The sequence below is a fragment of the Bombina bombina genome, chromosome 9, assembly GCF_027579735.1.
Source record: "Bombina bombina isolate aBomBom1 chromosome 9, aBomBom1.pri, whole genome shotgun sequence".
In the NCBI taxonomy this organism is placed as follows: domain Eukaryota; kingdom Metazoa; phylum Chordata; class Amphibia; order Anura; family Bombinatoridae; genus Bombina; species Bombina bombina.
Genome location: NC_069507.1, coordinates 268,323,631 through 268,337,685, shown reverse-complemented (window position 1 = coordinate 268,337,685; position 14,055 = coordinate 268,323,631). Strand labels below are relative to the sequence as shown.

Genomic DNA, 14,055 nt, shown 5'->3' with positions numbered 1-14,055 from the left:
CTAGAGGCAAGAGGAAGCCAGTGAAGGGATTGGCAGAGAGGAGCAGATGAGTCTGGCAGAGGCATTCATTATGGATTGTAAAGGAGCTAGGCGGCAGGTGGGGAGACCAGAGAGGACAGATTTGCAGTAATCAAGGCCGGGAAAGAATGAGAGAGTGGATTAAAATCTTAGTTGTTTCTTGTGTAAGGAAGTGTCTAATTTTGGAGATGTTTTTAAGGTGGAAGCGGCAGGCTTTAGCCAAGGACTGAATGTGAGGAGTGAAGGAAAGATTTGAGTCAAATGTGACCCCGAGACATTGGGCATGCGGGGTAGGGGTAATGATGGAGTTGTCGACAGTTATAGAGATATTGGGGGTGGAGATTTTGGAAGAAGGGGGGAAAATGAGGAGCTCAGTTTTGGAGAGATTTAGCTTGAGGTAGTGAGAGGACATCCAGGAAGAGATGTGAGAAAGACAGTTAGTTACATGGGTTAACAAGGAAGGAGATAGGTCTGGTGCAGAGAAGTAGATTTGGGTGTCATCGGCATACAAATGATATTGGAAACCGTGGGACTTAATTAGGGAACCTAGTGATGACATATAGATTGAGTAGAGAAGGGGACCGAGGACAGAGCCTTGCGGTACTCCGACAAAAAGTGGTGACTGGGCAGAGGAGGCCCCAGAGAAGGCTACACTGAAGGTACGGTTTGATAGGTAGGAAGAGAGCCACGAAAGGGCTGTGTCACAGATGCCGAAGGATTGGAGGGTTTGGTGCAAAAGAGGGTGGTCGACAGTGACAAAGGCTGCGGACAGATCTAGGAGGATAAGCAGAGAGAAGTGGCCTTTTGATTTTGCTGTAAGTAGGTCGTTGGTGACCTTAACAATAGCTGTCTCTGTGGAGTGATAGGGACGAAATCCAGATTGCAGCGGGTCAAGAAGGGAGTTTAACGTAAGGAAATGGGATAGGCGTGCATATACTAGTTTTTCCAGAAGCTTTGAAGCAAGAGGGAGGAGGGAAATAGGGCGGTAGTTGGATGGGGAGGTAGGATCAAGGGAAGGTTTTTTGAGGATAGGTGTGACCAGTGCATGTTTCATCGATGAGGGAAATGTACCAGTGCTGAGGGAGAGATTGAAAATGTGTGTTAGTATAGGGATAAGGGTAGCAGAGAGGGAGGGGAGTAGCTGTGAGGGGATAGGGTCAAGGGGACAGGTACTGAGGTGAGAGCGCAGTATAAGTGCCGAAACTTCTTCCTCAGTAACAGGGGAGAATGAACTAAGTTTCAGGTTATGAGGGTTGTGGTTGAGTGAGAGCATTTGAGGGGGGGAAGAGAATGGAAGTATGTTGAGAGCTGATTTCATGTCTGATGGAGTCAATTTTGTTAATGAAGTGACTGGCAAAGTCTTGAGCTGACAGAGAAGTTGTATTAGGAAGTGGGGGAGGGCGGAGGAGAGTATTGAAAGTGGAGAACAGACGATTTGGGTTTGAAGGAAGATAAGAGTAGAGAAGTAGTGTTGCTTGTGGAGATTAAGGGCAGAATAGTAGGAGTTCAAGATGAATTTGTGATGAAGAAAATCAGCTGAACTCCGTGATTTTCTCCAATGCCGTTCAGCAGTACGGGAAGATCTGCGTAGGTACCGTGTCAGAGGAGTATGCCAGGGCTGGGGATGAGTGTGTGATTTCCGAACAATGGTAAGAGGGGCGAGATTGTCAAGGACGGATATAAGGGTGGAATTATAGTGTCAGATAGATTGTTCAGGGCAGGAAAAGGAGAAGGATGAGAGGAGTAGTTTAAGGGAATTGGCAAGTTGTTGCTGATCTAAATACATAATGCTTCTGTGAAGTTTGGTGTGAGGAGTAGAAGGAGGGAGAGTTGTAAGAAGGGATGATATGTTGCAAGTAAGGAGATGGTGGTCAGAAAGAGGAAAAGGGGAGTTTGAGACGTTTGAGAGAGTGCATCGATAGCTAAAGATCAGGTCAAGAGAGTGACCGTCTTTGTGAGTGGGAGAATCACTCCATTGTGACAGACCGAAAGAGGAAGTGAGTTGCAGAAGTTGTTTAGCAGAAGAGGCAGTGGGATTGTTAAGGGGGATGTTGAAGTCGCCAAGAATGAGGGCAGGGGTGTTTGAGGATAGGAAATAGGGTAGCCAGGCATCCAAGTGATCTAGAAGCAACACATACAGAGAGAGGGGAGAATAAGCGAATCATGTGAGTTTCGAATGAGGGAAAAGTGTGGGAAGAGATAGGATGTATTTGCTGTTTTCCAGAAGGCTACCTGTTGTAAGTTAGAGGGCAGTTGAAGTAGCTGAGTGTAAAAATCTGTGTATTTTCTCTGAGTTCTGGGAGAGGATGTGCTCTGCATTTGTGCCTTTGGTTGGGAGTAAGGAAATGCTCTGCATTGGTGCCTTTGGTTGGGAGTAAGGAAATGCTCTGCATTGGTGCCTTTGGTTGGGAGTAATGAGATGCTCTGCATTGGTTCCTTTGGTTGGGAGTAAGGAGATTCTCTGCATTTGGTGCCTTTGGTTGGGAGTAATGAGATGCTCTGCATTGGTGCCTTTGGTTGGGAGTAAGGAGATGCTCTGCATTGGTGCCTTTGGTTGGGAGTAATGAGATGCTCTGCATTGGTGCCTTTGGTTGGGAGTAAGGAGATGCTCTGCATTGGTTCCTTTGGTTGGGAGTAAGGAGATGCTCTGCATTGGTTCCTTTGGTTGGGAGTAAGGAGATGCTCTGCATTGGTGCCTTTGGTTGGGAGTAATGAGATGCTCTGCATTGGTGCCTTTGGTTGGGAGTAAGGAGATGCTCTGCATTGGTGCCTTTGGTTGGGAGTAAGGAGATGCTCTGCATTGGTGCCTTTGGTTGGGAGTAAGGAGATGCTCTGCATTGGTTCCTTTGGTTGGGAGTAAGGAGATGCTCTGCATTGGTTCCTTTGATTGGGAGTAAGGAGATGCTCTGCATTGGTGCCTTTGGTTGGGAGTAATGAGATGCTCTGCATTGGTGCCTTTGGTTGGGAGTAAGGAGATGCTCTGCATTGGTGCCTTTGGTTGGGAGTAAGGAGATGCTCTGCATTGGTGCCTTTGGTTGGGAGTAAGGAGATGCTCTGCATTGGTGCCATTGGTTGGGAGTAAGGAGATGCTCTGCATTGGTGCCATTGGTTGGGAGTAAGGAGATGCTCTGCATTGGTGCCTTTGGTTGGGAGTAAGGAGATGCTCTGCATTTGGTGCCTTTGGTTGGGAGTAAGGAAATGCTCTGCATTGGTGCCTTTGGTTGGGAGTAAGGAAATGCTCTGCATTGGTGCCTTTGGTTGGGAGTAAGGAAATGCTCTGCATTGCTTCCTTTGGTTAGGGGTAAGGAGATGCTCTGCATTGCTTCATTTGGTTAGGGGTAAGGTGATGCTCTTCATTGCTTCCTTTGGTTAAGGGTAAGGAGATACTCTTCATTGATGTCCAGTGCTGGGTGGTGAAGGGTCGTGCTGAACTTGTGCAGGGATAAGTGGGGTTGCCCAATGTGACTGTAGCACACACAGGGTTCCCTGGCTTTATTTGAGATACACACAGCCCTGTACAGCTCACACTCACCTCCCCAATTCATGCTCCTTCCCAGCACTTGGTGCACACACCCGGGCACTCACTTGCTCACAATTTAAAGGGATACTAAACCCAAATTGTAAACAACTTTCTAATTTACTCCTATTATCAATTTTTCTTCATTCTCTTGCTATCTTTATTTGAAAAAGAAGGCATCTAAGCTAAGGAGCCAGCCAATTTTAGGTTCAGACGCTGGACAGCACTTGTTTATTGGTGGTGGCTAAATATCAGCCAATCAGCAAGAATACCCCAGGTTGTGAACCAAAAATGGTCCGTCTTCTAAACTTACATTCTTGCTTTTCAAATAAAGATAGCAAGAGAATGAAGAAAAAATGATAATAGGAGTAAATTAGAAAGTTGTTTCAAATTGCATGCTCTATCTGAATCATGAAAGAAAAAAATTGAGTTCAGTGTTCCTTTAAGGATGAATTTATTTTAATTTTGACATTGCCCATGTATATATACACACACAGATAAACAGTTGAACCTGGTTAAATATGTAAATAAATTACTAAATTAAACACTTTATTTTCCCCATACACAGGACTTGGAATCCTGAAGAGGAACAATGACTCTCACTGCCCACTGGTCTACAGGCTACAATAAAAGAATTGTACTGAAAGATCCTCACATGCCTACACAGAGTTACCCTGCACATGTGACACATTACCTCATTTATATATGTGCCCAAGGCTACATCTGCTGTGTATCTGCACATGTGACACGTGACCACATTTATACATGTGCACAAGGCTACATCTGCTGTGAATCTGCACCTAAAGTGACAAGAGTCTCACGTCTTTCTTCTCTTGCCTAATGTACAAGCCTGTGCTCTTTATATTAATGTGCCACATTCTGCCCAATTTGTACCAGTAATTCACATCTGTTAATCTGATCCAAAATGAAATAAACATGTTGCCCCCACTCTGCCGCCTCCCATGTTTTGTATCAATAACAAAGTATCACCTCCATGCCATTTATTACAAGATCATCTGCAGAGGGGGCAGGAATCCCTCCCTATGTAACTGGGTCAGATCTTTCTGGATACCTTATAAGGGCTGATAACCCATTTATCAGTGTCTTACAGAGAGGCTGGTGACAAGAAACCCTTTGCACATTCTTTATACACATCTGGTATCTGCTAACACAAGATAACAAGTTGCAGGTCTATTTGTGTCATCGACTAGGATACTTTATCCCCTCACTGACATTGTTACGGTCTTGCAAGAATCACCTAACAAATAAAACTGTGCAATATACAAGATAATATGCATCTATAACTGCTACTTGTAATTATTAACCTGTCCTAGCTGGTTGAGGAATAAGATTATACTGCCCACTTACACATTGGTTTCTATTGGTTCTAGTCATATTATAGAGGGCCATATAGGAAATGTTCATTTGAATACTAGGAGGAAGGGTTATCTAGCAATATTTAGTTTTTTTATGAAGATCACATTGACTGTGGGGATCCTCATAACTGAATGGAAAGTCTTAGATTAACACTTATTGTGGGAACCTGAACTCAAAAAGCAAATTGATCCTAGAAACACAGAAAAGTATTTGGATTAAACAGATTTAAATATCAATATTGCAATCTAGCACACAATAGAGCAGCTTTTATTAATTGTAACTTGGAGAAAAAGATAATGGGCTAGATTACAAATAAAGCATAATTAAAGGGATAGTCTAGTCAAACATAAACTTTCATGATTCATATAGGGCATGCCATTTTAAACAACTTTCCCATTGACTTTTATCATCAATGTTGCTTTGTTTTCTTGATATTCTTAGTTGAAAGCTAAACCTAGGAGGTTCATATGCTAATTTCTTAGCCCTTGAAGGCCGTCTCTTATATAAATGTATTTTGACAGTTTTTCTAGAGGGTGTTAGTTCATGTGTGTCATATAGATAACAATGTGCTCATACACGTGGAGTTACCTATGAGTCAGCACTGATTGGCTAAAATGCAGGTCTGTCAAAAGAACTAAAATTAGGGGCCAGTCTGCAGAGACTTAGATACAAGGTGGTCTATTTATGAAGCAGCGGATTCTGCTTCCGACCCTCTCCGCTTTAGTTCCGACTGAAGTGGAAGTTAAGAAGCAGCCTGTCCTAAGACCGCTGCTACTTAATTCGTCCCCCACCTCTTGCATACAATTGGGTTGATTGACACCCCCTGCTAGTGGCCGCAAATCTGCAGGGGGCGGTATTGCTATAGCGGATCATGTCTGTCTGCACCTACATAAATAGTCCCCAAGGTAATCACAGGTAAAAAGTATATTAATATAACCATGTTAGTTATGCAAAACTGGGGAATGGGTAACAAAGGGATATATATATTTTTAAACACCAATCTGGTGTAGACTGTCCCTTTAATAACACAGGGAATGTTATACTGTGCTCAGACCAGTGCTAAGCACAGTGCACAATTTAACATTACTAGTGTTTGGTAAAAAAAAAATGTTTTTATCAGTGTTCATTTTATAAGCGCAACACAAAACAGAAAAATGTTACCACTTAAAGATATGCATAGCAAAAGACAAAAATAATTCATAATCTTCATGCATATTAAATATAAAATAAATAAATAACGACATTGATTTAAAGAGATATTGCATATGACAAGGTACTAGACTGGGAATGACTCAAATGTATGTATATATGTGTGTATTTGTATGTATGTATTTGTATGTATGTATGTGTGGATGTATGTATATATGTATTTGTATGTATGTATTTGTATGTATGTATGTGTGGATGTATGTATATATGTATTTGTATGTATGTATTTGTATGTATGTATTTGTATGTATGTATTTGTATGTACGTATGTGTGGATGTATTTATGTATGTATGTATGTATGTATTTGTATGTGTGGATGTATGTATGTATGTATTTGTATGTATTATTGAAGATTAATTATTCATTTTGGAATATAATATTTATATTAATTATTATAATTATTATTATTTAAGAAAGATTTTGCTTGTGAGAAAGAAATTTATATAACAACTTTTATTTAGTCACAGCACCCAAAATCTTAGATCACACGATACAAATTATATGCTTCTTTATATGGTACCATTAATATGAGTTACATTAAATACATTACATAAAACACATTGACATAACTGCATACAAATTCTTACATCAAATGCAAACAGACATAAAACAACCTTATAGCTATAAAGTAAGTGCATAATATAATTACCTCTCCTGCCTTCTCTTCTCCTCTTCTCCCTCTCTCTTCTCTCTACATCTTATATACCTATAATGACAGGCCCCTTCAGCTAATATTTCCCAAAATGGATAATGGTGGATGCTTGTTATCATTTTGGGTTGGCTAACAGTGTGATTGGTTAATCATAATAGCTGAATGTATATCTTTGTTTCTACAGTAATTTGTATCTCTTACCTATGCTATTTCTGACTGTTGGACAGCTGCTTAAAAGAACACCAGTTGGGCTATTAATTCCTGTCATGGCTTTTTTAACTAAACTATTTTAACTAAATGAATTTATTGCTATATTCCTGTACATGAACAGGTGTGTCCTTGAGAAACTTTCAGTAAGCTGGAAATTTAGTAGTTACATCACACACACACACAGAGACACACACACATATATATATACATACACACACAAATACGTATATATAATTTGATCATATTTAGCAAATTACTCATATTGTAACAGTTGAACCCTTGTGGCCATGAGAAAATTTTGGATTGGCCACACATTATGAGAGTAATTGCTTATGTCTCATTTCTGTAAGAATCCTAAATTATCATTTATTTACTAGTTTCACTATCTAAATTCTTATAAGAAAATTACAAAACTAAAAATGATTTATTATATATATATATATATATATATATATATATATATATATATATCCAATGGTAATGTGTTCATGTGAGGTGAAACATAATTTAGCATAGAAACTGGAAACAACAGACCCATATAGGCCTCTCTCATGTTTGACAAAAACACTTTGGCTTCTGTAATACTTCTCATAAGTCATGGACCATGGCACCTGGAAAATGGTAATGTCCTTTTCTTTATTTTCTTGTTGCAAGGCTTTCCTTCTTAATGATGTCTGTAATCACCCATGTCACAGAGAATCTTTCTCACTGTTGGGGTTGGCAGCAACAAATAAACTTCTGTAACCCAAGTCATAAAGCATAAAGTGGGAATGTCCTTTTACTTTTCAGAAAGCTTTTCCCCTTAATGACTTCCTAGTTTCACAAAGGCTCTTGTTGATGCAGAAATTATATTGGAAACTTCTCTCACCTACAGTTGGTCTGGGCTTTTCTTCTACGTCTTTTCCTAGCTAATGTGCTTCTCTCTTGTGCAGATGGTGAGGACTTTGATTTGCAGGCCTTTTGAAACAATCTCTTACTTTTGGCATTGCAGTCATCTTTTTGGAGTAGCTTATTACTTGTTGCTGGCAGTAGACTTCTCTCTGGTCTATGGGTTTCTTGTTGTCGTTGCTGGCAGTAGACTTCTACCTGGTCTGGAGCTGGTCTGAAGGTTTCTTGTTGTCACCATTTTGAAGGCTGATGGATGAGCATCTACTGTCATAATAGTGGAAAACTTGTGAGAAATATTTTTCTTTATCAGCAAAAGATTGAGGATTATATTTGAAAGTGGTGTCAGTATCTATGTGGCCAATGTTAGGGTAGAAAAACCCTAAATTTATCTCCTGAGAACTTCTTAGTCACATTCACCTCATTCCTAATTTAGGATTGAACAGAACACCATTTGGTACTCTACAGAAACTGTATAAATCAACCACATACATTCATACATATATCCTGTACCTAAATAGCCACCAGTTAATAGCTACAATAGAGGCTATTTAATACCTACACTAATATCCCTACATCTACATATATCTTATTTTTCTAAAGTGGGAATTATTGCATCTTTAACACTGACTGATTGCCATATATATTCAACAGTTACTGAGAAATTCCAGGTAAATAGCTTAACATAATATTTAACAGGACTGTAGCAATGATAATTGAAAAGGATACCCCTCTTGAATTAAATAAGCAAGAAATAACTACCAATTTTAAAACTATGTGGTTTCATTATTTTATTTTAGGATTTTAAAAAGTCTAAAGATAAAATAATAATCTGCAAATTTATGCCTAGATTTAGAGTTCTGCGTTAGGGTTAAAAAGCAGCGTTAAGGGGTCCTAACGCTGCTTTTTAACGCCCGCTGGTATATAGAGTCAGGCAGGAAAGGGTCTACCACTCACTTTCTTTCCACGACTCCAGGCTACCGCAGATCCCCTTACGTCAATTGCGTATCCTATCTTTTCTATGGGATTTGCCTAATGCTGGTATTACAAGTCTTGGAAGAAGTGAGCGGTAGAGCCTCTACCGCAGTGATTTGCAACCTTTTTTTTGCCGTGGCACACTTTTTTACATTAAAAAATCCTGTGGCACACCACCATTCCAAAATTTTACAAAATCACACATTGTAGCCTAATACAGGAGAGATAGATATATATATATATACACACACACACACACACTGTACTGTCATGCCATGCCTCCTACAAACTATACATGACATATTGACATTCATTCACAAACAATCATAATGATTTTCTGTGAATGAATGTCAATGTCATGGTTGTAAATGATGCCTGATGAGCCTGTCACATACCTACCAATATTTCAAAATTTGAAAGAGGGACACCCCCGCACTGACTTTGATAGGTCCCATGGGAATAATATTGTGTATTTCGGTTTGTATTAGGTTGATACATTCTTTGTCCATAGTTACCCTGATTTTCTGAGTAGTATGGTCTATGGGTGTCTTGATGACCATGTCTATAATTTCCACTGTAATTATGGTGTGTATTCCTCTGACTTCTAAACTGTTCTCTTTGTTGACTTCCATTTTGGACTATAGTCCAATTCTGGCCTTCTGATTTCTGAGAAACAGAAGAATTTTGGTGACCCCTAATATTTTCCTTGAGTGAGGGTAAAGACTTCTCTTTCTCTATTCTATTAAAAGTGTATACTTGATCATTGTTATAATCTATTTGGTCCCTTTGTAATTTTCTGCTTTTATTTAAAACAATTTCATCCTGGTATTTATCAGTACGATCATTGATTTCTTTAAGAGTTTTTTGATACTCAGGATTATTGGCATGTACCTGTAGATCTTTCTGAATTTTTTCTATATTGTGGCTGCATTCATCAGTAAGTTTTTGTCTATGATCAATTAAAATTTTAATTAGACTTAAAGAACACTCATCTAAGGCTTTGTACCAACTGTCTAAAAGATCTTTGTCTTCCTTAAAGGAACAATGTTTAAGAATTCGCAAACCTCTAGGAATCTGTTTAGTTTCTAAATACTTTTCTAAAGTTTTTAAATCCCACCAATGGCGGTGCTCTTTCATTAGTTCCTCTTCAAGCAGATGGAACAAATCTTTCATGGATTTTTGTACATTGGGATCAGAATATGTTTCTAGGGTCACAGTACTACTTTGTAAAATGTAGTTGGAGCGTTTCTTATTTCTATCATCCTTAGACTGCATTCTAAAAATACAGTGTGTGTTTGATAATATGAGTGTTTGTTAGTAAAACCAATAGGTGTATTGGTTGTTATGTATGAAAATAGTAGTGTTGTTGAGGAAAAAATGTGTCAGATGAAAAAGCAGTACTAAGGAATGAACTATAATGTGATTGTAAAGCGAGACTGTCCCCTGATCAACACCAGAATGCCAAGTAATATTAATGTGATTTCTAAAAAGAAAAAACTAAGGGGACGCGCTACTAGAGAAAGAAGTGGAAGTGTAAAAATCGTGGTGTGTCTGCTTAGATAAAGAGTGAATGTTGTGCAAACATAACATTTTTCAGTCTTATTTAGAACCTAATAACATTTATCTAATATTTATTACTATTCCTGCATCTCTGTAACAAGACATGATGCCTCGTTATAACAATTGTTCAACAAATTGGTACCCTAATAATTTTCGGTTTTTGTTTCTTACTATGACTTTGGCATCTTTTGGTATATTTAGACCAACACTACCTCATTTGTTATCATATCTGATTAGCTCTTTTGGATAAGCACAAACCTAGTACACATAAGGTCAAGGGTTCGAGCCCAACCTAGAAATTTATTGTAGCTCAAATTATTTTTAAGACAGATAAAGCGCTGTTCTCTTTTGGGATTGTTTTTTATGTTATTGCCCAACTATATCTTTTATGAAATGATCACTTATTAAGAATACAAATATGGGCGATGCACTCTCAGAAACATTATTACAGGTTACATCTATTAGTGCAAACATGCGCTGAAATAGCTATTTGTATAGTTTTTATTTTGAAATTTCATGACATGTATATGTTTTCTGAACACTGCTTAATATGACACTTTTATTGTATTGTTTTTAATAATAATTTTTTAATGTTAATGGTTTGGAGATGACCTCCAGATTAGATTCCGGGTCATTATCAGGTATAAATAGTCACCTGTGAAACATCTTTGTATATGCCTGAGGAAACGGTCCTTTATGGACTGAGAAACGCATAGCAAATAAAACATTCTGTTTTTATACAGACCCGGTTTCTTTGCTATTTTATACTGCTGCCTATAATGCTTTTTTATCTTGCTGATTTTTAACATTATTCCTTATATGGACTATCATCAGTTCATTTGGGTTCAAATCTGACTACAGAAACATTATTGTTTGGGGAAACTATACTCAGCTGATTGCACCTCTCCACTGGTGATCCGGCTTCCCAAGCGACCTACAGCTAACGCAAGCTACACCCTTCTTCACCAATCCATAGGTTTCCCAGGTGAGACCTCCAGCGTACTGACTGCTGGTTCTGAATGTCAGTCTGCCTGCACGCACCTTGTTGATTCAAGGTGCCACTCCACTTGTGAGTATATTTCTTACACTTTATCTCTCAGTTGATGTAAACTGATTCACACTATGTTGGCGCCCGTTTTTGCTTTTTTATCCTCACAGATTCATTGATCCATCACACCGTGGACACAAGCGGAGCAAGCCTTTTTGTCACGAACTATTGATTGCCACTATATCCTTTACTTTGAAGCGGACTGTTTTTTGTTTGTTTTCACTTACCCCCTTTTGTAGGGCTTGGACTCTTTAAGTATATTGGACACTGGGAGTTTCACTTATATATATATATATATATATATATATATATATATATATATATATATATATATATATATATATATATATTGTCAAATTGTACACCTGTTTTGTTATACGTTTATGTTATTTTAAAGCAATATTTTATCTTGCCTTGAACACATTATAGTGGTCAGAATTACCACACACTAAAATAAGTTGCCAATTTGTTTTTCAACAAATTTTATATCTATGTTTGCACAACATTCACTCTTTATCTAAGCAGACACACCACGATTTTTACACTTCCACTTCTTTCTCTAGTAGCGCGTCCCCTTAGTTTTTTCTTTTTAGAGATCACATTAATATGTCTTCATTAACAAAGATTTTAGGCTACGGCCACTTCTGTGGACTAATCTTGGAGGTGGCTTGTCCTTAAAAGGTATGGATCTATCAGCACTGATTAAAGGCCGATTTCTATTGATAATGTCTCTTACTTTAGTGGTTGCTGGAGTATAACTAGTAATGAAATTGATCGGAGCTTCTCAAATGGCAAAAGTCGGTTTCTGCTTCCTTTGGACCAGGCTACTGTGTCACCTCCACCAGAATGTCATGCAGCATTTTCAGATTATATCCTTTGTTTAAGAACTTCATTCTCATCTCATCAAGTTGTATCATCCTCTGATCTGCTTCAGAATTATTGTGTATGACTCGCATAAATTGAGATCTTACAATTCCCCTCTTAAGTTGTAAAGGATGGTAACTATCAAACTGTAACAGAGTATTTCTGTCTGTAGGCTTGGAATATAAGGTTGTTTTTAACTGACAATCATCATCCAGCTCAGATTTATAAATGCAAAGGTCCAGGAAATGTATCTTATCCGAGCTCATTTTGCTCTTGAACTTGACTGCTGCCTCTGATGTATTTAGTCTGTCAATCCACTCTCCAAGTTCTTCAACCGTTCCACCCCAGCTCACAAAGAGGTCATCAATATATCATCGGTATAGGAGGACATTGGGGTTACTAGGACTAAATACATACTTCTTTTCAAACCACACCATGAACAGGTTGGCATACGAGGGGACCAAACTGGACCCCATGGCCGTACCAACCAGTTGGAGGTAAAAAGTGTCCTCAAACCTGAAATAGTTATGAGTCAAACACATCATCAGCCAATCAGTATTTCTATGGGGGGACCCATGTAAACGTTAGAGCTGCTCAGAGCTGGTCTCACTGACTCTACACCCATATCATGCGGGATTATGGTGTAGAGGCTATTGACATCAAGCGTGACCAATAGGCAGTGTGCGGGAAACAACCTGTCCTGAAGTAGATTGATAAGCTCTATGGAATCCTGTAAAAAATCTTCAGTGTAGTAATAAAGGAATATGTACAGCGCCAATACAGGCTAAGGGATAAATATAAACACTAAAAGATGAGATGTATACCTTAGCAGGTATACATCTCATCTTTTAGTGTTTATATTTATCCCTTAGCCTGTATTGGCGCTGTACATATTCCTTTATTACTAGTTCTTTCCCTTGGGGGTTGGTTAGACCCTTTTATTTGTATTCAGCTTAAGGGATTGTCTTAGCGCTTGGCTACCACACCTTAGTCTTCAAAAATCTTCAGTGTCCCTCACAATTTCTTGTAAGTGGAAATCAATGTATTTTGCCAGATTCTGAAAGAGGGACCCAACAGCAGAAACAATAGTGCGGCCAGGTGGATTAACCAGATCTTTATGGATTTTGGGGATGTATAAATGATAGGGTGCCTAGGATGTTCCGGCATAAGGAAATCAAATAGGGATTGCTCAATGTGGCCACCATTGAAAGCAAAAGTCAGAATATCGTCTAACTTTTTCTTTAATACAGGTGTCGGGTTCCGTAGCAATTTTCTATAGGTATCCACGTCGTCAAGCTGTTGTAACAGTTCTTTCCTATAATACCGGTAGTTCGTTACAAATATTGCACCCCCCTTATCTGCCGGCCTAATGATGATGGAATCCTCTTTCCTTAACCGCTCACATTCTTGGTTATTAAGGTTGGTTCTTCGATTCTCCATGTCGCATAGATCATCATTGATTTATCTGGAGCAAACCTTAGTGAAGGTCTTTATAGTAGAATGAGTATTTTTCGTTTCGAAGCCTGATTTCTTAGTGAATTTCCATCACCAGTAACCAGCTGTGAGCTTTTAAAGTGATCTTTTATTTTAAGCGTTCTTTGCAGTCGATGTACATCCACAAGGCTGTTAAATGGCTCAACCCTTTTAAGTGGGGACATAGCTTAAACCCCTACTTAACAAGTTGAGTTCATCATTATCTAACCCCCTGCTACTGATGTTAATCACAACACTTTCTAATT

At 38.7% G+C, this 14,055-nt stretch overlaps 1 protein-coding gene across 1 annotated transcript in view; it reads left to right on the top strand.

The window, feature by feature from the left end:
* Positions 1-4,483, top strand: part of LOC128639706 (ovostatin-like) — a 214,110-nt gene extending 209,627 nt beyond the window's left edge. The window contains exon 36 of the mRNA XM_053691823.1: positions 4,104-4,483. The gene's annotated coding sequence lies outside the window, so the exon portion shown is untranslated. The remainder of the gene's footprint in view (positions 1-4,103) is intronic.
* The last annotated feature ends 9,572 nt before the right edge of the window (positions 4,484-14,055 follow it).